The sequence below is a fragment of the Brachyhypopomus gauderio genome, chromosome 2 (genome assembly GCF_052324685.1).
Source record: "Brachyhypopomus gauderio isolate BG-103 chromosome 2, BGAUD_0.2, whole genome shotgun sequence".
In the NCBI taxonomy this organism is placed as follows: Eukaryota; Metazoa; Chordata; class Actinopteri; order Gymnotiformes; family Hypopomidae; genus Brachyhypopomus; species Brachyhypopomus gauderio.
The window spans coordinates 48551092-48572150 of NC_135212.1; the positions used below are offsets into that span (position 1 = coordinate 48551092).

General features: G+C 44.9%; 1 long non-coding RNA gene across 3 annotated transcripts in view; it reads right to left on the reverse strand.

Annotated features, from left to right (window-relative positions):
- Positions 1-21059, reverse strand: part of LOC143508596 (uncharacterized) — a 44480-nt gene that overhangs the window by 19549 nt on the left and 3872 nt on the right. Inside the window, exons 2-3 of one of the 3 annotated variants that reach the window (XR_013129386.1) lie at positions 20430-20531; positions 11297-11383 (exon numbers count right to left, since the gene is read on the reverse strand). This is a non-coding gene — a long non-coding RNA (uncharacterized LOC143508596). Of the gene's footprint in view, positions 1-11296; positions 11384-11493; positions 12129-20429; positions 20532-21059 lie in introns of those variants that run through there. The other 2 variants (XR_013129387.1, XR_013129388.1) reach the window with 2 other exon arrangements.

Here is a 21059-nt window from a genome sequence, read left to right on the forward strand (position 1 = left end):
CGGCTTGACAGCAAGTTTACAATTTGGCATAGTATATTTGATATTTGTATAAAAATAGTGCCAAATTTAAATATCTATAATACCTGAATTGTCATATCTTGTGCTCAAATGCAATGTGGCTTAAATAAACATTCATGACATATTTGTTTTGACTCAGAGATAATGTAGGTAAATGTTAATTGTTCTGTCAGCAAATATTATTCTAATTACGTTTGAGAGAGTCTGTGAAAATGAATCAATCTAATACGGTTACACAGTGTAAATCACACCTACTGCGACACTTGATATTCTTAAAACAAAAGTCGAGATTTCCATTCTTACACCATTTTGTCTCCAATCAAACGAACGCGGTATTAACGTTGTAACACCTTGGTGAAAGCGGTTGATCTCGTTTCCGCTTAATGCTGTTGTAACACACGTTGGCCACTAGAGGTCCCCCCGGTACCCCTACTGCAAAGTTCTGTGGGAAAGAAGGATCTTATTTTACGCGCCCTGGTCTGCTGGTCCTGGTGTTAAAGATGCCTGTAAGGCAAACTCATTTTGCAAGCCAAGACGGGATCTTTCTGTGAAACTGTTCTCTATGGGAACAAAAGTAATTTGTTAACCTGGCGTTCGAACAAAAACGCTATGAAAAAAAGACGTACAATGTGTCATTGCTAATTTAGTTAGCGAGCCATAATAATCATAGCCCAAAGGAAAGAACAAGCAATACATATATATTCAAATGATCAAACAAGATAATAGACAAGTGAATATGGCTAAATGTCAGGACTTCTACAAGAGGCTGTTCTTAGGTATGTACTAATAATCATGTAATGCCAATTTATTTGATTAAAATATGTATCTTCAACCACGTTACAGCATAGATTAAAACGTGCAATCATATTCTGTAAACGTATTCAACATCCATGCCGCATGTCAGACGAGAGAATGCCAGGATGGAATTTACACTGTGTGTAATTCATGTAATTTACCTGTTGGACAAAAAGTAAAAAGACCCACATGCTTATGCAAACTTCACTGTCATCACCAAGTGACAAGTTAACAGTTACATGTTGCTATCATCTAATAATAAAGCAGGGGGGCGGACTGGGGAGAAAAAGTGGCCCGGGAGTTCCTGACAGACTGGCCCACTAATATATATATATATATATATATATATATATATATATATATATATATATATATATATATATATATATATATATATATATATATATATATATATATATATATATATATATATATATATATATATATATATATCTGTATGTGTGTGTATGTGTGTGTGTGTGTGTGTATATATACTGTATATGAATCTATACATGGCACGTAGTGTATATGACGGCATTTATTGTCATATGGACAATATTAATTCCAGCAATAATATGATTACAAAGCCACATAGTGGCTTTTAAATAGTCCATCATAAGACCACCAAACAAGTTGTTTTACGCAAAGTGCATCCTAAAGAACAACCTACAACTCTAACGTGGGTATTTCTTCCTCTTACCTATTTGTGGTGGTTAGTTTTAATCTAAGAATTTCAATAGCTTTAAAAAATAAAACAGTGCGCAGTGCTCTGGAACCTTTAAGACCGCCACTTGCGTCCGTGTTAACCGTGTTAAGGTCATTTGTACATGGCGCTTTAGACGTTGCAGAGGCGACAGCAGTACATTTAAAATAACATGTTATCTACAATTTAAACTGCTGTATGTTTTCGTAGTCCGGCCCGGATTTTCTGGGACAAGTTGTTTTTTTTCTGATCTCCGCTGCACACCGTCAGCCCGCATCAGCTGGCCAGTCCGCGGCCGCGGTCCAACTCGTTCATGTGTTTACAGGCCCAGTCCGCGGCCGCGCTGAGCAGGTTAGTCTGACTGGAGCGGGGGAGGTAATAACACCGTTAAACAGCAGCGTGACAACGGGCCGGGGCCGCAGTGCGCGGCAGTGGCTCCTCCACGGGCTGAGTTAAACCACCGGCGGCCAGCGGCCCACCGGCCCACCGGCCCACCGGCCCACTAACCCATCGGCCCACCGGGGAAATCCCCGGTAGCAATGTATGCCAGTCCGCCCCTGTAATAAAGAAAACTGACGTTGTGGGGAGCCATTTGTCACTGGAGGAAGTTCACTAAATTCGCATTGTTGCATTCACCACCAGGGGGAGCCAAAGGTCACTTCAACCACTGTGCTGTTAAAGAATTCCTGTTATTTGACCGTTTTGGAATGACTGGGCAGTCTAGTGACAAGTGAAAGTGCATTTTCACACTGTTAGTCTATTTTGCTACTCCTCATTATCTACAATTCTATTATATTCTGGCTTGCTGAGTATGGCACTGTTTGCACTGGCAATATATCCACCCACCACTCTTTTTAATGATTGTGCTATCTCTTCTCTGAGAGGTTTGTAGTGAAAACGTCTGAAGCCTTTTATGGAATTGATTGGCAAATACCTCTGCTTCATAGGGTAAAACAGGGTAGACCACTCACCAAAAAGACACGAACAGTATCACCTGCCCACTTCTGTTCATTAACTGTGATCAGAGGAGTTGCTCTATAAAAACATTGGTCTCTCCCCAAGCACACCCATACACACATGGAGAAAAAATACAAAAGCAGCTGCCTGCAGCAACAAGTTAACCTGATGTTTCTAAGTTGCCTCCATCTACAAAGACCAGCAGTGACCGACGCATGAACACAGGTAGCAGGGTCTGATGTATGACGTGCAGTAGGACATGTAGTTTGTAAATCTATGATAAAAAAGATGGTGAAGAAAGGGTCTGTACCTCTAATAGCTGGGGTGTCACCGGAGGACCATCGTTCAAAGAACAAGGGATTTAATGCTTTTTAGTACATAACATTATTACATGAAGACAGTACCAGCATGATTCCATCGCCACTGCTGCTGTGAACTAGTCTTAATCTCTTTGATGGGGCACAATGAAGAAAAGAGGCAGAACACATGGGCAGGATTAGTGGACTAGAACTAGTCCCCCTGGAGAGACTTGGGCTGTCTGGTGTGTGCAACACAGTGATGGAAGCACTAGGATATTGGGACCAAACCCATGACCTGTTGGTGTTTAGTCTATGGCCCAAACACAGTTGATAGTGAACGTCAGGATTAGAACTCACAGAGTCATCCCTATGTTAAATGGAAATTTGCTTGTAAATAAAAATGAAGTGTTGCCCAGTTCTGGAGTCTCATTTCACTGACATTTTAGCATTTTCCAAGCACTCCTGACCTAACGGCTTTAGCTTATTAATAAAGGTGTCAACACGCTGAGCCAGGTTTGATAGTGTCAGTCACTAAAGAGTGCAGTGGCACTAACTATAGAGGTCTTCATGAGTATCACCCACCTTCTCACCATTCACCTGTTCCTGCATGTGTCTCCCCTGCTCCGGGTTTGGCTCAGAGGTCATGACCTTTGGCGTGTAGAGGTCAGCCCCAGCTGCCGGAGACGTAGTGGCATTCCGTCACCAGCGACCACGGAGCATGGCGACCTCGGACGGGATGGAGGGAGTGGAGAACATTCCAGACCTCCACCTGGACACCAAGGGGCACATGCACCGACCTTTGTGCTGAGACAGTGAACGCTTTATGCAGCTACGGCAGGTGCAAGGGCCTCGCTAACCGGGGTGGGCTGTGGAAAACGACCCTTCATGCGAAGCAGAACGAAGCGGATTGGTTCACCTCTGCTCAGAGGGCGTGGCCTAGGACATGTGAGGGCATGGCCTATGGCCTGTGAGGGCGTGGCCAGGCCTGAGCAGGGGAATCTCTCACAGGTGCAGTGCTGCTCTCCCCCAGGACACACACTAGTGCAGAAACTCACCTCAACAAAAGCTAAATGAATAATTCGATAATAAGAAGCCCTCACAGGCTCATAGGACTGACTATAAAACATCAGCAGGGAATGTGACTGCAGGTGTGACTGTACGTTTTTCCGTGTCATCAGCAGAGGCAGTAGTTGAATCCTGAAGTGGTGCTAATTCAAGCGAGTGGTGCACGTTGCAGCGTCCCCGCACTGCACGCCCCCACAGGAAACCCCTCACGCACCTCTGTGTGGTTCTGTCACACACAACCCGATACAGCCCCACAGCCCAGCTTGGCACAGCTGCCTGGAAACCAGCCTTCACGGTTCCGTATAACCAGGCGCTTCTTAGAACGGTTAATGAGTTGCTAGTTAACTTGAGGGAAATGTGATTTGCCAGTAAATGACACCTGTTGGTCTCACAGTCAGTGCTAGCGATAGCTGTTGAATGGTGATCTAATTAGTATGAGTGAACGGCGCTTGAATGTGCAGGTGGAGGTGAAGCTGAACATTCACCCTGGTGCTCGATGATAATGTCACAGAACAACCAGGTACACTGAACCCTGGACACTGAAGGACGCTTGATTTGGATATCGTACGTATTCCGCCACTTCAGCTCCCGTTAAATCAGCCTCAGCCAGAGCATGACTGCACTTCTATAGCCAGGGAAAAGAGTAGACACAAAAAAGGAAAGAATGGTAGAGAAAGAGAGAAAGAGACAGTTGGGGTACTGAACTGAAAAAAAACAAAATCACTACCAAACTAATTTGAAAGTTTAGTATTATATTGTGAAATTATATCCACCTTCGTGAATTGCACCTCCCCACACACCTTGCACAGTGTTCTCAGTTCATTAAGTTCATCCAGAATAAGCAACATACTAAAATGTATTAAACTGAAAGCTTGCTTTGTTGGAAGGTACACCTTGTGCATCAGAGTGTGTAACCAAGCGCTGACTGTGGCCCAGACAGACCATCTGACATCTGTGCAAGAAGGTACACGTGCACCAGGCTGGAAGGTGTGAACGCGTTCCAGACACCCCCGAGTGCAGGACGTGACAGAGTGGACCCAAATAACGAGCAGACCTTTTCTCAAATCTTTAACTGTCAGTAATGCAACTGGTTTTGATATTTCATACAGATTCTCATGGAGATCTTGTTGAAGACTCACATTTCCATCTGTGTCCTGACATCTAACTTCTGTAATATTAAACAAGTGACTTTCAGAATGTATCTGAACGTGCAGTTACTCTAATATGGCAACTTCTGCTCCTGCGGCTATTTTAAAGATAAAGATGTTGGTGTCATTTCAGAGCCAATGTGTTGAGACACGCAGAGGCACAGCATTCAGACGCCCACACCTCTCCCATACTTGTCACACAAGGCCGATCTCCTACGGATGTATTAAATTAGGGCTCGCCTGCTGTCAGTAAAAGAAAAGAAAAAAGAAAGACACGTCACCACAGGCACCCGTGCTTTGTTTACCAGCCTGTTCAGTGACATACGCCACCCCCCCACCCCAAACTGTGGTTTAGTCTGCATCGTAGGCTCAGCTTCTGGTGTGATCGGCTCTAAGCCATGCGTGTAGGGGAGTTTGTCTGCACGAACCTCACATGGGTCTGGGTCGGGCCTTGTGAAAGCACATGTCTTCAAAGTTTTCTCTTACTGTTAGCACCATTACTCACTATGAAATTAACTAGAACTGAAAGCACCCATATCTGATCATCTGTCTGTTTTAGACAAGACTCTCTCTGTTTCTCTCTCTGTCTCTCTCTGTCTTTCTCTTTGACAATGACTTCCAGCTGTGATGGAATCTGGGAAACTGAGAGGCGCACAGATGTTTTCCTCCAGTGCGTACATCCAGGTTTGACTTCAGTTCTTATGTAGTAAATGTCTGTCATGTCTAAGTCAAAGCAAGCATGTCATACCAACAAGGTCAAACTACCCCATTTCCCCATTACATTATCCTGTGAGAGTCAAGGGCACACAAAGGAATCATGGAGTAATCTCCTCCTTCCTCTCCTTCAGTCTCCCTGTCCTCACGCCCCCCTTTATATATAAATACAAGTTGTATCTGGCTATGGTGAGTGACTATGCTCTGATTTACCTCATACTGAGGACATTTGAGCTGATATAGGAACTAGAGGAGTCATTCTTCAAGGAGGATGAGAGAGAGAGAGAGAGAGAGAGAGAGAGAGAGTGTGTGTGTGTGTGTGTGTCTGACTACCACAGACAGTACACAGACTGTTGTCCACCGTATTGATATACAACAGATTCTGAGTGATTTGGGTGGCTGAGGTTACTGGAGAATTTGACCATATTCCCCACAGGAGTTAAGATGCAGCTTAAATTAGAATAAATCAAACAAGCGCACATGCTTACGCATATACATACACCAACACACACACACACACACACACACACACACACACACACACACACACACACACACACACACACACACACACACACACAGAAACACACACACACCGCTACCCACACACATTGAGTCATGACTTAAATGAGAGCAGATCTAACTGTGAATATGCCAAGGACCTTATTCATTCAACAGAAATCCTTCTTCTATGACGAATCCTTTTGTAAACCCAAAATGTAATACTGATCGTGTCACATGAGCAGACCTGTCTTCACCGTGGACTGTCTTCAAGTGTCCTTTCTGTCGGCAACAACAAAAGCCTAATCAATACAAGGTCAGCGCAACAGTAAAGTCATAGCAGCAGATGTTGCTCAGACAAATCTGACCAGTCACACGTCACTGAGATCCTACGCACACACACTCTGAATCATGGGAGTTCTGTCTTCCTGTGACATCTCTTTGTGATACGTAAAGCCAGGTAGGACAAGATGGCTGAAGATTACACACAAAAATATTTATATTGGAGACGAGCGGCTCTTCACATAATCCCTGTAAGGGGAAAAATGTTACAAAAGCAACTTCAAATAAAAGTTGTTTGAAGCTGAAGCTAAAATGTTGCAGTCCAAGTCATTCATCCACCCGGGGTAAGCTCGATCTTAGAGGGAGGTGTTTGTGTGGGCATAGGCAACTAACAAATGGCTTGGCTGCATGCTCCCCGTATTTTCTCAGAGGTCCACAGCAGGGTGGGGGACACATGTGTGCGGCTTTGCTACCTGCCAATTACCCACACTCGAAAGACCGAGACGCCGCACCCACCAGCCAGGGGAATGGCAGCCATCCAGAACATCAGTACGTCCACCCGCAGTGCTCCGAAGCACTTAGCAGAGAGCCGTCCTCCTGCCCTGATCTACCGCAGGCATTCACGAAGCCAGACCCTGAGCAGAACCATCCCTGCAGGGAGAACAACTAATCACCACCAGGCCCTCGACCTCAGCCGTCCCTCAGGACGTTCCACGCTCTGCAGACAGGGACGTGAGCAGGACGGCGGCTCCACGTGGAACCGGAGCCCACAGCGACGCGTGACCTGTGGTCGTTTGCCCAGTCAGGCCTGGCTCACGTGGATTGAGCCCCCTTTCTAGCCCCTGGAGAACGGCGATGGATTACATTAAAGCAAAATTGTGAGCATCGGCTGTGGTGGTGGTGCGAGTCGTCTGTTGGCAGCTCTACTTTCGATTCACCCCCCTAGCCCAGCCCCCCCTGCCCCCCCCCCCAGCTCGCCCTCCACCCACAGACTGTTCCACCGTCTCAGCTGAGCCTGGGTGAGATGCCACAAACCAAACGTGCTGGGGCTCTGTCGGGGGGGTCGCGGTGAGCGAAAGTAACTGCACTCTCAGCAGCATGTCAGACAGCGAGCAGCCAGGAAGTGACGGTCACGTGAGGGCAGCCGTGCCGCTCAGACGGCCTTCACAGCCATTTCCTACAGAGGACCGTGTGGCAGCGCTATTAAAATACCACAGACGTCACCCCAAGGCAGAGCTAGAGAGATAGAAATCACTTTGTAGTTTATTGTGTAGAATTAGATCTCAAAAGAACTCTAGTTAGCAATTGACTGTCTACTACTCAAAGAATGTGGTTCATTCCCAATACCACCATTACAGACACAACAATAAAGCTCTAATAACTAAAACTGAGGAACTAAATAAGACCAACAGCCAGTGAAGTGTTGAGATAGTGTCCTAACTAGTACTGCAACAACTGAGCTTTAACTTACTCTACATTCTATAATCCAACATGTTCATTTGTTATGCACTAGGTTTGCTTTCACACATGCGCAGAAACCCATTCAAAACATCCTCCACCCAAACAGATGAGCCCATAAGTAGTTAAAATCTTGGTTCTGTCTCTTAGAGTGTGCAGACGGCCTTCAGGCCTGGTTTTAAAATATGAAGTGGAGAATCCATTATGGTCTAGAAGCTAAATAATATTAATTGTCCTGAAGCTTAGCTAAGAATGGGTGTGTCCTGCTCAAGCAGATTCCACACACTTGACATCTGAACTGCAAGCCAAGCAATATTTGAACTGTCTCCACTTTGCTGAAAACAGGAAAATCCTTTCAGGAGTTTGAGTTATGACATGCACATACAGTAGGGTGACCATATTGTGGTTTTCAAAAAAGGAATTTGGGAGGAGGGGGACAGGGGGGGACAGGGGGGACAGGGGAGACACGTATACATAAGCACTTTCATTTATTAGACTTATGTAACAGCAGCAAGGAGCAAAGGAGAGGCACGTGTGATCTTTGAGGCACACGTGGTCGTGAAGAGTCTTTATTCTCCTTATTAGCAACAAAGCACAGCAGAAGAAAAGGCAAAGTGAGGACACAACACTGTACAACAGCAGCAGTGACCGCTGTAGGAGGCCAGGAGTGAGTGGAGAGTGAGGGGGGGTGAGTGCGGTGTGAGTGGGAAGAGAGTGGAGAGTGAATGAAGAGTGAGTGGGGTGTGAGTGTGGTGTGAGTGGGGAGAGAATGGGGAGTGAGTGCGGTGTGAGTGGGGAGTGAGTGCAGTGTGAGTGCAGTGTGAGTGGGAAGTGAGTGCAGTGTGAGTGGGGAGTGAGTGCAGTGTGAGTGGGGAGTGAGTGCAGTGTGAGTGGGGAGTGAGTGGGGAGTGAGTGCGGTGTGAGTGGGGTGTGAGTGGAGAGTGAGTGGGAAGAGAGTGGAGAGTGAATGAGGCGTGAGTGGGGAGTGAGTGGGGTGTGAGTGCGGTGTGAGTGGGGAGTGAGTGCGGTGTGAGTGGGGAGTGAGTGCGGTGTGAGTGCAGTGTGAGTGGGGTGTGAGTGCAGTGTGAGTGCGGTGTGAGTGCGATGTGAGTGGGGAGTGAGTGCAGTGTGAGTGCAGTGTGAGTGGGGAGTGAGTGTGGTGTGAGTGCAGTGTGAGTGCAGTGTGAGTGGGGAGTGAGTGGGGAGTGAGTGCAGTGTGAGTGGGGAGTGAGTGTAGTGTGAGTGCGGTGTGAGTGGGGAGTGAGTGCGGTGTGAGTGGGGTGTGAGTGCGGTGTGAGTGGGGAGTGAGTGCGGTGTGAGTGGGGAGTGAGTGCGGTGTGAGTGGGGTGTGAGTGCGGTGTGAGTGGGGAGTGAGTGCGGTGTGAGTGGGGAGTGAGTGCAGTGTGAGTGGGGAGTGAGTGCGGTGTGAGTGGGGAGTGAGTGCGGTGTGAGTGGGGTGTGAGTGCGGTGTGAGTGGGGAGTGAGTGTGGTGTGAGTGCGGTGTGAGTGCGGTGTGAGTGGGGAGTGAGTGTGGTGTGAGTGGGGAGTGAGTGCGGTGTGAGTGGGGAGTGAGTGCGGTGTGAGTGGGGAGTGAGTGCAGTGTGAGTGGGGAGTGAGTGTGGTGTGAGTGGGGTGTGAGTGCGGTGTGAGTGGGGAGTGAGTGCGGTGTGAGTGCGGTGTGAGTGGGGAGTGAGTGTGGTGTGAGTGGGGAGTGAGTGCGGTGTGAGTGGGGAGTGAGTGGGGAGTGAGTGGGGAGTGAGTGCGGTGTGAGTGGGGAGTGAGTGGGGAGTGAGTGCGGTGTGAGTGGGGTGTGAGTGGGGAGTGAGTGCAGTGTGAGTGGGGTGTGAGTGCGGTGTGAGTGGGGAGTGAGTGGGGTGTGAGTCGGAAGCAGAGAAGCTATATAAGACCTGTGGGCTTACAGAGGGGGAAGTTTAGCCAGGCACAGGTGCACAGGATCAGCAATCACATGGTTGGGAGCAAGGCAGGTATGTGTGTGTGTGTGTGTGTGTGTGTGTGTGTGTGTGTGTGTGTGTGTGTGTGTGTGTGTGTGTGTGTGTGTGTGTGTGTGTGTGAATGAGTGGGCGAGTCCCTCCTCCTGGGTATCGAGTGCACCATGTAACAGCTGCGTTCAGAGACAGCAGTATATGAGAAGAACGTTGTATTATATGTGTGTGTGTATGTGCGTGTGTGTTTGTGTGTTCAGAGACAGCAGTATATGAGCAGAAAGTTGTATTGGGTGTGTGTGTGTGTGTGTGTTCAGAGACAGCAGTATATGAGCAGAAAGTTGTATTGTGTGTGTGTATATATGTGTGTATGTGTGTGTGTGTGTGTTCAGAGACAGCAGTATATGAGCAGAAAGTTGTATTGTGTGTGTGTATATGTGTGTGTGTGTGTGTGTGTGTGTGTGTTCAGAGACAGCAGTATATGAGCAGAAAGTTGTATTGTGTGTGTGTATGTGTGTGTTCAGAGACAGCAGTATATGAGCAGAAAGTTGTATTGTGTGTGTATATGTGTGTGTGTGTGTGTGTGTGTATGTGTGTTCAGAGACAGCAGTATATGAGCAGAAAGTTGTATTGATCTCCATTCAGCTGTTCCTTACAAATAAAAGAAATAGAGTAAAAAATTTTTATTTTTATGATCACTAGACAATTTTTTAGAAGTTCTGATATGCACAGTTATACGTTTGTGAATATCCGTCTTTGTTAGATATTAAAATGTTGTTTTAACAAGATGGATGTGCAGTCCACATGTGGAGATCTATTGTAAGATTTCCACCCAAACTCACGTGACAGCTATAATTCTGTCAAACTTGTTTTTTTACATTTCTGATTTATTAAACTTTCCATTTCGTAATTGGAATATGAGTGTATGAAACCTGATTTATGTCAAAGTAATTTGTATGTATATCAGACGTGCATCCAAACATCCATTTCAGACACTTCCAGCCAGACACATTTTTTGGTCCCCAAAAGAGGATCTGGAGAAATGAGAACAAACTGCCACATTAACTTACAGGTGTAACGTTTTCAGTTTAAAGAGCGTGTGAGAGGATTTTTCCCACAGAAAGTCTATATGTGCTGCTGGTGCTGGTCAACATTCCTATAGGGCTGCCAATACCACACACAGCTCTGCTCCACTAATGGTGGCGTGAAAATCACTTAAAGCTTAAAGCTGACTCACTTAAAACCGTTTTCCACCTGTAACTAGAAGTCACACACAAACACCATTATTCTGCATCATATAACATACTATTATTATAGTATTTATTAAGTAACATCTTGCAACAAAGGATGTAAAAAAGAAACAACAATAAACGAATGTCTTGTTTTCTTCGATCATCTTTTTCACTGAGGTCCCTTTATTCCACATCCTTGGTTGCAAAGTTTGATGTTTGACAACATTTGATATTTTGGTGTAGTTTATGTCATCTACCCATATTTCGTCTGCAAGGAAATATGAACTGAGAGTTATTAACTGTACAAATTCATAATTGTTAAAGAACTTCTTTTTATTTTGTTATATTTTGTTACTGGGATATGTAATCATTCAGCTGTCAAGCCAGAGGAAATGCAAGGCCATTCTTGTGTCGGTTTGAGCACTGGCACACACAATGCTTTAAACCAAAAGTTTTAAACTTAAGGTTAGGGGCTACTTAGGAAGTAAAATAACATCCGTCCTTAAACACAGTGCTGTTCCACAGAAGCAGTAGCACCACAGTTGTGATCTGAGCTCCGAGTTCAACTTCACATTTCCTCTGTGCTATGCCTACCCCCCTAAAGACTCTTTTCCCCTTAACCCATGGTCTCTGACCCCATGACCCTCTTCCACTTCTCGTCCTCGTCACATGCTAACCACAGCTGTTTCCCACAGGCCAGAGGGGGAGCGTGTGGACGGGGCTTGAGCACAGAAAGTGGTGCTAGTGACCTCCGACCTTGGCCTATCATGCCAAAGGTTACTGAGGACACAGGGTAGGCTACAAAACAAGGAAACAAATGGTCTCAGTCTGACAAAAATAGAAAAGGCTTCTGCACCAGGGCCCTGTCACTCTCAGGACGCCTTAGACATCCAGGGCAGGGAAGAAAAAACAGAGATGAAGATTTGGTTGGAATATCCAGTTGAGAGGTCACCGCTCCTTAGGGACAATGTGAGGATATGAGTGTCTGATGACGAGGTCTGATAGGGCAGGAGCTGGGAGGACGAAGAAGAGGGGAAACAGAAGGCAGTGAGTCTTTTTCCCTCTACTCACTGCTATGAGTAAGAGTGAATGACTGTGAAACCTTGACTATAGTGACTCAGTAAAACGAGCTCCGTCATTGGACCCTGAACTGTACATGTACATTTCCAGTTTTTTTTTGCTCAGAACGGATAACTAGTTCAAAATGACAGGTGACTTTTATCCGTCTGTAATGTGAACACGTCTGTCCACCAAAGTAGCGTGCACGTGCACATTCATGCATCTTTCCACACGTCACCAACAACAAAAGTCATATTTGTGAGATGACTCATTTGAAGCTACTGTTGTCTGTGATGTTTCTCTCCATTGCGTTGACAACACCACTAAACGCATATATACAGGCAAAAGCCACATCAAAATTGGTCTGCCAGTTCTCATAAAAGTCGCACGGTCATGAAACAGATACAAGTCTGATCTAGGAGCTCATAGAATGGTGACGCAAATCTGATATGAAAAGATCAGATGTGTGTGTTCTTTAAAAAATCAGATTTGCATCATGTTAAGACAGAAAATGTAATATAAGTCATATTAGGTGTGTAATGGAAACATAGCGTATTTCAACTGGTCCTTCTAACTCACATCCCATGTGTTCAGGGCTGATAAACATATTGGTTTAGGCTCTAACCTTCTAACCATGGTTTAGGCTCGAACCGTTAGCAAAGAGGTGTTGCTAACGGTTACCAAAACAATGTTTTCCTTACCCTCAATAGTTGTGATTTGCTTGAAATTTAAATAATTGATCTACTCTTATCGGGAAACTTTTACTGATTAAAACGTTTTTGACAGTCCCTAGTCATCCCTTAGCAAAGCAGAGTCAGGAGGTAATGTGTGCTTAATTCACGTCTGCCGGTTCTGTTTCCCGAGACTGCCATCGATGGGCAAACAGCTGGCATCTGACCTGGAGAATTTTATCAGTTCTTGAAGGCCCTATCAGCGCTTTTATCTGTCCTACTGGACAATGAGCTCTGGATTCCTGCTTTGTGCACTGAAGATTAGAAAGCAATTTAGATAACGATGTCTCAGAGTCTAGATGCACATAGCAAACCTGACGACCCAGTTGTTGAAACAGTGCCCTGCTCTCCAGCTGTTGAGTCGTTTCCAGGTAACGGAGGGAAATTGAAGTTGATGGAGGAATTCTGGCTGTTTGTAAACTGAGGGTTCAAGCTTTGAAGACAAATGTTAAGAGGTGTTTGAACAGAGCACAGTTTACATGGGAATGAAAGGGAAGGTAAAGGTGCACATGTTACAGGAAACAGTCTGTGTTGAATGAATGAGGCCAGACAAGCTCGCCCATCTGGAGAGCTCCACGCACCAGGTCTCTGATGTGGTGCTGGTAAGTAGTTCAGACTGGTGTGGAAAGATGGAAAGAATTTCAGGAGACAACTTAGGAGAGAGGGAAGTTGGGAGAGAGGGAGAGAGTGAGAATAGGAGAGAGGGAGGTTGGGAGAGAGGGGGAATAGCAAACGAACATGGGGGCAGTAGGTGTATTAGTACTGAATTAGTATAGATATGTTCTGCAGAGTCTCTCTCTGGAAAAATCCCTGTGGTTTTCTCATGAACTTCAGAAAGCCCACAGAGTGAGCGCTGAACGGCACTCGCGAGCGGCCCGAGGCCAGCTGGTAAGTGCTGGTTTCCTGTGAGTTACGCTCAAACGAAAGAGCACCTTCTTTCTCCACGCCACACCATCGCTCTCTCACACACGAGGCGCTTGAGCTCAGACAACCACAGCAGGATAGGTGTTTCTCCAGGGCCATGTCCTGTAGCAATCGCGTTCCAACTCTCAAGGATGGGACAAAAGAAACATGGCAGAGGAATGGAGTGGGGTAGATATGGGTGAGAAATCACCCCACCAGGGGTAACAGGGGATGACTTCATATACCAGTCGTGGTTCAGAAAGGGTGCGAGTTCTTTTTTGATGTACTTTATTTAGCAATCCTGAAGGTAGCCATAGGTAGTTTTCTTCTTTCTACTTGTGGTATCTTTCTTCTAGTACCTCTAAATATATGTGCACAAACAACGTTGCCCTGCAGAGCTGTAAAGACCAGCAACTGTGACAATGCAGGATGCTGATGTTGTGAGGGACCTCAGTAACCAACGTGACAAACCAAACCTAACCCACCGTACTGTCACTTGAGCCATAAAAAGCAGCACAAGCGTCATTTACTGTTTACTGCAAAACCTTTAATCTGTGAACTACCAGCAGCTGTTTTAAACAAAACCATCTTTGTGCTGGTGTGGAAAATTGAGCCTCATTGCTTTGTGCACTTCTGAGAGAACTTACTCACATGTAGCTAGTATGGTTTGAAAATGCATATCATCACTGACACACCTATCAAGCAAGTGTGAGCTTGCAAATCGTTACCGTCCCTTCTCACTGGCAGCATTTACGTCATCAAGCTCTGGGAAAAGGGCCACCCATGTGAAGTTCATATTGGTAATTTACGTTAATAAATATTAATAAATAGTAATTAATAAATATGTTCTGCATGGTTTTTAGCTGTAAATAAGGTGGAATGATGATTGTGTTCATAAACTCTTCACATTATCCTCCGGTATATTGTTAGATAACCCCAGTGAGCAGCTTAAACGGTCACTGGTTTCAGACTGGTTTCAGGCAGTTTTTTTTTGTTTTCATTTCTATATGTCTTTATGTATTTTTATATGTTAATTAACATTTATGGCATTACAGTAATTGCAGTGCTGCAGTATAACTTATTAACACCATTACACAATAACAACCAGAGAGAAACACCATTAAAAGCTGTGTGGTGTTCTCGTGGCACGATTTAATGAGCAATATTAAATTAATCCTCTTTTATTACAAACTTGGCAAGAGTCAAGCTGTCACATCAGCTAATCCTTCAGGAAACGTGTATGAGCCCAAGGGGAGGGGCTAAAGAGCCATCATACAACAAAACAAAAAACAAAAACAAATAAAAAAACAAAGGAAACGCAGCTAGTCGGGAATAAAAATGAAATTCCAGATCCAGTAACAGTAATGCATGGAGATTCTCAGTGTTAATATTGTCAAGCCAGAAGGGAGATGATGGCACCTGACAGCCTGCTGTATCCCTACATGCTGATTAGGAAGAAACAGTCCTGGTTTGAATTCGAGCAGATGTGCCTGCGCAGATGGAGGTACTGGATCTGTTTGCTTCACTGGGCACCACACAGTGGTTCTGTCCACAGCAGTGACTGCATCAACACACTCACAGTTCAGCTCTGCAAAACCTGCTTATGCATCAGTTTTGCAAAGAATAAACTATTCATGTCTCAATGCTGGCACACATTCCACAAGGGGCTGCAGTTCACAGCTGCTCCACCCTCAAACCACAGGTGCAAAGTCACACTCAGCCCGCCTCGCTTACATGAAGCAGGCCTATACATTTCTCAGTTTAAGGAAATGATGCTCTGGACACCAACACCTTTCGTTGCCTCTTAGCGGAGTTTTAAAATGAGCTATAGCTAAGATTATATCACTTGTTAGAAACCCCATCACTGAACTTTAAAACGTTGTGTTTACAACTTAACACATGGCTAACAATATTGGTCCTAACTGTAATTAGATATGCCGTCCTCCTGTGCTTTCCCGGTGGTCAGGACATGGCTCTATTGCCTGTAAGACCCGGTTCAAGACCCTGGTGGGCACGCTGCCCTCTGCCTTCGTCCCGTATGGTGTCAGAAATGGGGTGGGGCTAAGGAGCCCGTTGGGAGGGCCTTTAAGGTGGGGTAAGGACTCCATCTCCTCCTGTTAGGGGGACAGTATATATGGGTGGGGATGGACATGGGAATGGCCCAGGATGATGAAGGGTTGGATCATGAAGGAGCCATGAAAGGGGTTTTAGTGCAGGTGTGTGCTCCCTGAAGATGTAGGCAGAGTGGAGACTCAGTCCATGGCCCCCTGACGGAGAGAGGCTGATGTGATGGGGACCGTCACTTCAGGTAGATGAAACGGGCCCTCTGTCTGCGCACCTTTGGGCTGGCAGTCAGAGCACCAGTTTAGCGCCTGTAGCACCTGGAGGAGGTTCCTGCCAACCAGACGCTGTCAACCGGTGTCCCAAAAGTCAGTTAGCTCGTACAGTTTGGCCTGTGCTCAATGCCGTAAATCCCAGTGGAGAATCAAAATCTCAACACCGTGGCTTGTCAGCACTCAGCACGTGCCAGCATCTCTTGTTCTGTCGTTACTGGTCATTATGTATTGCTGTGTCATCGTTCCTCTGGGGCACACACACACACACACACACACACACACACACACACACACACACACACACACACACACACACACACACACACACACACACACACACACAGCTGTATGACGAAGTCCTTTTGTCTGATGTGGCAGGATGCGGGATGGCGAAAATGCACGCGTGTGTGTGGAGAGATAAACCATATATAAACCAGATTCATTTCCCATATTCCTCCAAGGCCACAAATAGTCAAGTTTTACTTTTATTGAATCAGGCTTATAGTGGGAGAGGTCATTTATAGTTTGTTATTAATGCAGCCAAATAAACGTGTGGAAATGTTTTTGTTCCTGTACAAAAGAACAAATCTGAGCACATCCTTCAGCAGTGGCAACACGCCAGGGTTTGATATTTAAGAGGCCGCCTTGACGTGACTGCAGTTACGTGTCATGTTAACAGTGTGTGTGTATGTGTGTGTGTGTGTGTGTGTGTGTGTGTAGAGAGTGTCGGTTCATTTCTTTTCGATAGCTGCCACACGTTGTGGGCCAAGACTGTAGATTCACAGAGAGACGGCTGCTCCAGTTTGCTCAGGATAACCTCACACATCATGGTGCTGGATGCCCAAAGCAGGTCAGGCATCCAACAATAATAACAAGCACAGAAAACCGTAAAGGGCACGTGTGCATTTTCTCAAATACCTAGATATAAGAATACATAAACATGATTGCCATGTACGTGTAATCCCTTGAATATGTATTCCTGCATGTCGTGTGGAAACTGTGTTTCTGTAAAAATGTTGACCCCTTCCAGCTAAGGACATGGTTAATGCTTATGAAGAAAGAATCTTTCTTCATCTCCCATCATGCAACCATCCAAACATTTATAGTCAAATCATGACCCTCCCGCCATGGAGTTTGAAATGTTTGTTTTATCCAGTGTCTGCATTTCATGTAGCTTGACAAATGGCAGCACATGTTCGTCCCACCCTGAAGTAAAGAGATGTGTTTGTCATCAGTAACCAAACCCCTTTCTACAGTTATGTCTACGGGTGACAATGCTAACACTACACCGTACATTACAAAACTGAGTTACTCCACCATGTCATAAACACTGTGTTCCAGAGTATAGGAAGCAGATGTTTGGTGTTCAGCTCAGAGGAGAATAAATGCTCTATTTTAAATTTTATATAAATGTTAGCACTAATTATGCAAGAATGTGTGATGCAATATTTTGAGAACCTGCAGGTGTTTTGTCTTTGTGTTCAGGCCACTCTCAGCAGGGGTTAGCACAGAACTGACTGACTTTAAAAGACGTGTGCAAGTCAGACATACGAGAGGCTACAGTGTACATAAACCATTAGCCAGTGACGGTGTCTGAATCATTTTACAAAAACACACACAATGGGAGCCAGGATCAGCAGTCCTTCCATAAGATGAGATTTTCAAGGGTAAAATATGACCAGAATAATGAACAGAGCGTTGCATCAAGGCAACGTATCAGTTTCAGCAGATGACCAAGAAATCTGAGGACATCTACATGCATGCCTCGGTCATCTGACTTTTTCCAGGAATTCGTTTTGAGTGCAAGACATAGAGGAGTTTGGCAAGAATAGACCTCTTGTGTCTTCACTATATTTTACAGTCGAATGCTTCACATAACTCTATGTCCCATCGTTTTATTGTTGAAACGCTAAAAACGCAGGGAGCCGTGTCTCCCAGCCACGTGCTGAACCTCGCAGGTTTCAGGTTTACAGGGCAGAACCTGCCACACCTGTTGCTCACGGTTGAAGCTCACTTGTGTTTGGCTCAGTGCTCTGCCGATACCGCACAAGATTGAACGCTGACGGCCATATGTTGCCAAATGGAGCCCGGTCGTCCAGATGAAGGCAGGATAAGTGGACCGTGCTGAGCTGATTGCAGCAGAACGCACCCTCAGCGAGCGTCTCAGCATCAACGTTCTGACCAGAGACGAGAATGTGCTTTTTTATGTTAAAGCACAACATGTCCCTGACTTCACCAGCTTTAATACGTTCCAGAGATGCATGGAGTGTATGCAAACGTTAGCCAACAACAACAAAGCCTCAAAAGTCAAAGTAGTTCAGTTCCTGTCAGGGCCAGCAACTGCCGAAAGATCTCACGCACACACCAGTTTGGTCCCTCCAGAGAAAATCTCATACATTCAGCTTTTTAAAGAACAGCCTGCAATGCGTCCATGGATCGAAGGTTATACATACAAATGCAAGGTCAGGTTTGCCACTTAAGTTTTAGTATTCCAGCTAGCCTCCTTAGGCTGACTTATGGGAAAGCCGTGTCAGGAGTGCTGAAAGCTGTTTCTTCTGTCAGAGAAACATGTATGACCAGAACAAACATGCCATTTCACACACTAATATGGGCAAGATGGAAGAGAAACACCAGTAAATTACACACTGCATTTCAACAACGAACAACTGACACTACTTAGTTCTGAACAACTGACACTCATTAGTTCTGAACAACTGACACTCCTCAGATCTGTAAATCCAGACTAAGCCATTTTCCAGAGTCGGGACAGTGGAGTCACCAAACATTCACACGTTTCAGTGTGTGGGAAGCTGAAACAATTGTTTGGGTTTCAAATAAGCATGGATGGGCCAGAATGTGCACAGAGGAAGATCTGGAATGGTATGAGAAAAGAATGAATGAGTCTGGGCACTTCTGCACAGCGAGCACAAGCACACATATAATTTGGGGTTCACATCCTGTGTTTGTGGAGCTCACTAAAGTGGCAACATATGGCTAATGCGAATTTTAAATACATGGCGTAGGAAGTGGAACAGGAAGAGGCCAAAGAAAGTGGAGTGAGTGAAGTAAAGAATACATCTCCATATACTTTCACTACAGAACTGTGGCCAACATAGCAAGTCTCAATCTGAAATCTGTAATCACCAGTACTGTCTCATAAAACAGGAATTCCAGAAGAAAAAATAGAGTTGTATTCATAGGCACTCATGAAGGAACAGTGATAGGAACAGTGAAAAACCTTTGTGTCAGAAGATAACGTGTGTTATGCAGCATTAACTTTGGCTTGGCTGTTTTGTTTGGGCTCCATCAGCCTTCTTGATGTCTTGAAACCTCCATGTGGAGAAACAGCAGTGTGAGAGCCAGAGAGAACTCGGACAGTCTGAACTTCACCAGGGTTTGTCTATCATCAGTCAAAGGTGAACCAACATTAACAGGAGCAAAACAGATGAACTCAGTACACTAGATCAGTGGCCTGAGTAAACGATTCAAATGTCTAGCATATAAGGCGAGAACGTGCTGAATGGGAAGTCTCTTAATCACAGATAAACACAGTCAATGTAAATTCTGTGAAAAGAAGAAAGGCTGCCCAACTTCTTTGATCTGCCCAACAGAATGAGAAATGAAACCAGAACACCACAGGAGTGAAAACACCAGCCCAGTTCCAGTCATCTTTTCTTCACTCTGTAGGTGTCATACCCTGAAATCTTCTCTCCGGTTCTCCTGCCAAAATCTGTTTGATACCTTTGAATGAAACTGATTCCATTTAATGTTTTCATCTACATTTTGTTTCTTTTACAGGCAAAATATGAATACCAATTACCCACAAATAGAGCTCTGTATGGTTCACGTCTCTCATCATGCAGTGAATTATGTGTAAATTTTCAACAGCTCTGTGCAGATTACATTATTAAATTATCATCTACATAACCACGGATGTTCTCAAAGTTGTCTTAAGAAAACAACCATAACTCTAGAAATCAAACATCTGAATCTGATTATGAAAGTCTGATTTCGCAAATGGGGTATGAAAAACTGCTCTAAAGGTTTTGCCAGCATTTTCCCATACAGATGTACAGAATCCTATAATGTCAGGGAGTGCGTGACAGAAGGCAGCTACATGGGAGAACTTTTTTACCATGCAGATTTTCCAGAGTTTAATGACTCACAACCAGCCCACTCCATTTCTTTCACCCACTCTCCTGTAATGTGGGAACGTTGCTTTTCCCAGCATTCCTCCTTCATAAGAGTGGATTTGTCCCAAACCGTGGTCCTTGCAAAGACTTACCAGCAAAGCAATCCTTCATGTGCATAGACGCCACACATCATAAGAGTGGTCACACCACACTACAAGAGCTGCTGGTGTCTCACGGTATGATGCTGTAGGACTCTGTGAATCAGAAAGGAGAAATTATTGCTGGAATATATGAAATGGGACATTTGGATACAACAGCAGCAGATGGGGCGGTAAACCGATAACACTACCAGACCAAAACTAAATGTCTTCATCATCTCTAACTTCCGCTTGTTTATCTCATTAGAAAGACTGTGGGGTAAAAGGACATTGGGTGGCTGAGAGAAAGAAACAAAAAAAAGTAAAGGGGGAGGGGTTAACTGTTGGGGCGTGAGACCGAGTTAGCAGGGGAAAACTCTCAAAATGCTGAGAACAGCAATGTGTGAGAGGTTGATGGCCAATAAGAAATCTTCAGATGTTGAACTGGTGTCAGGAATTTTAAAATGAAATCTTTTATATATAAAATCTTTTTACATATTAACTATTTGTGCATTATTCTGTAAAATATATATATATATTAGCAGATGTATTGATTTATGCCTAAAGAAGGGCTTCTGGGTAATATCAAGGACATTCTATGGAAATTCAGATCACTGTCAAGTGGATACTAGAACGGCTTCATTT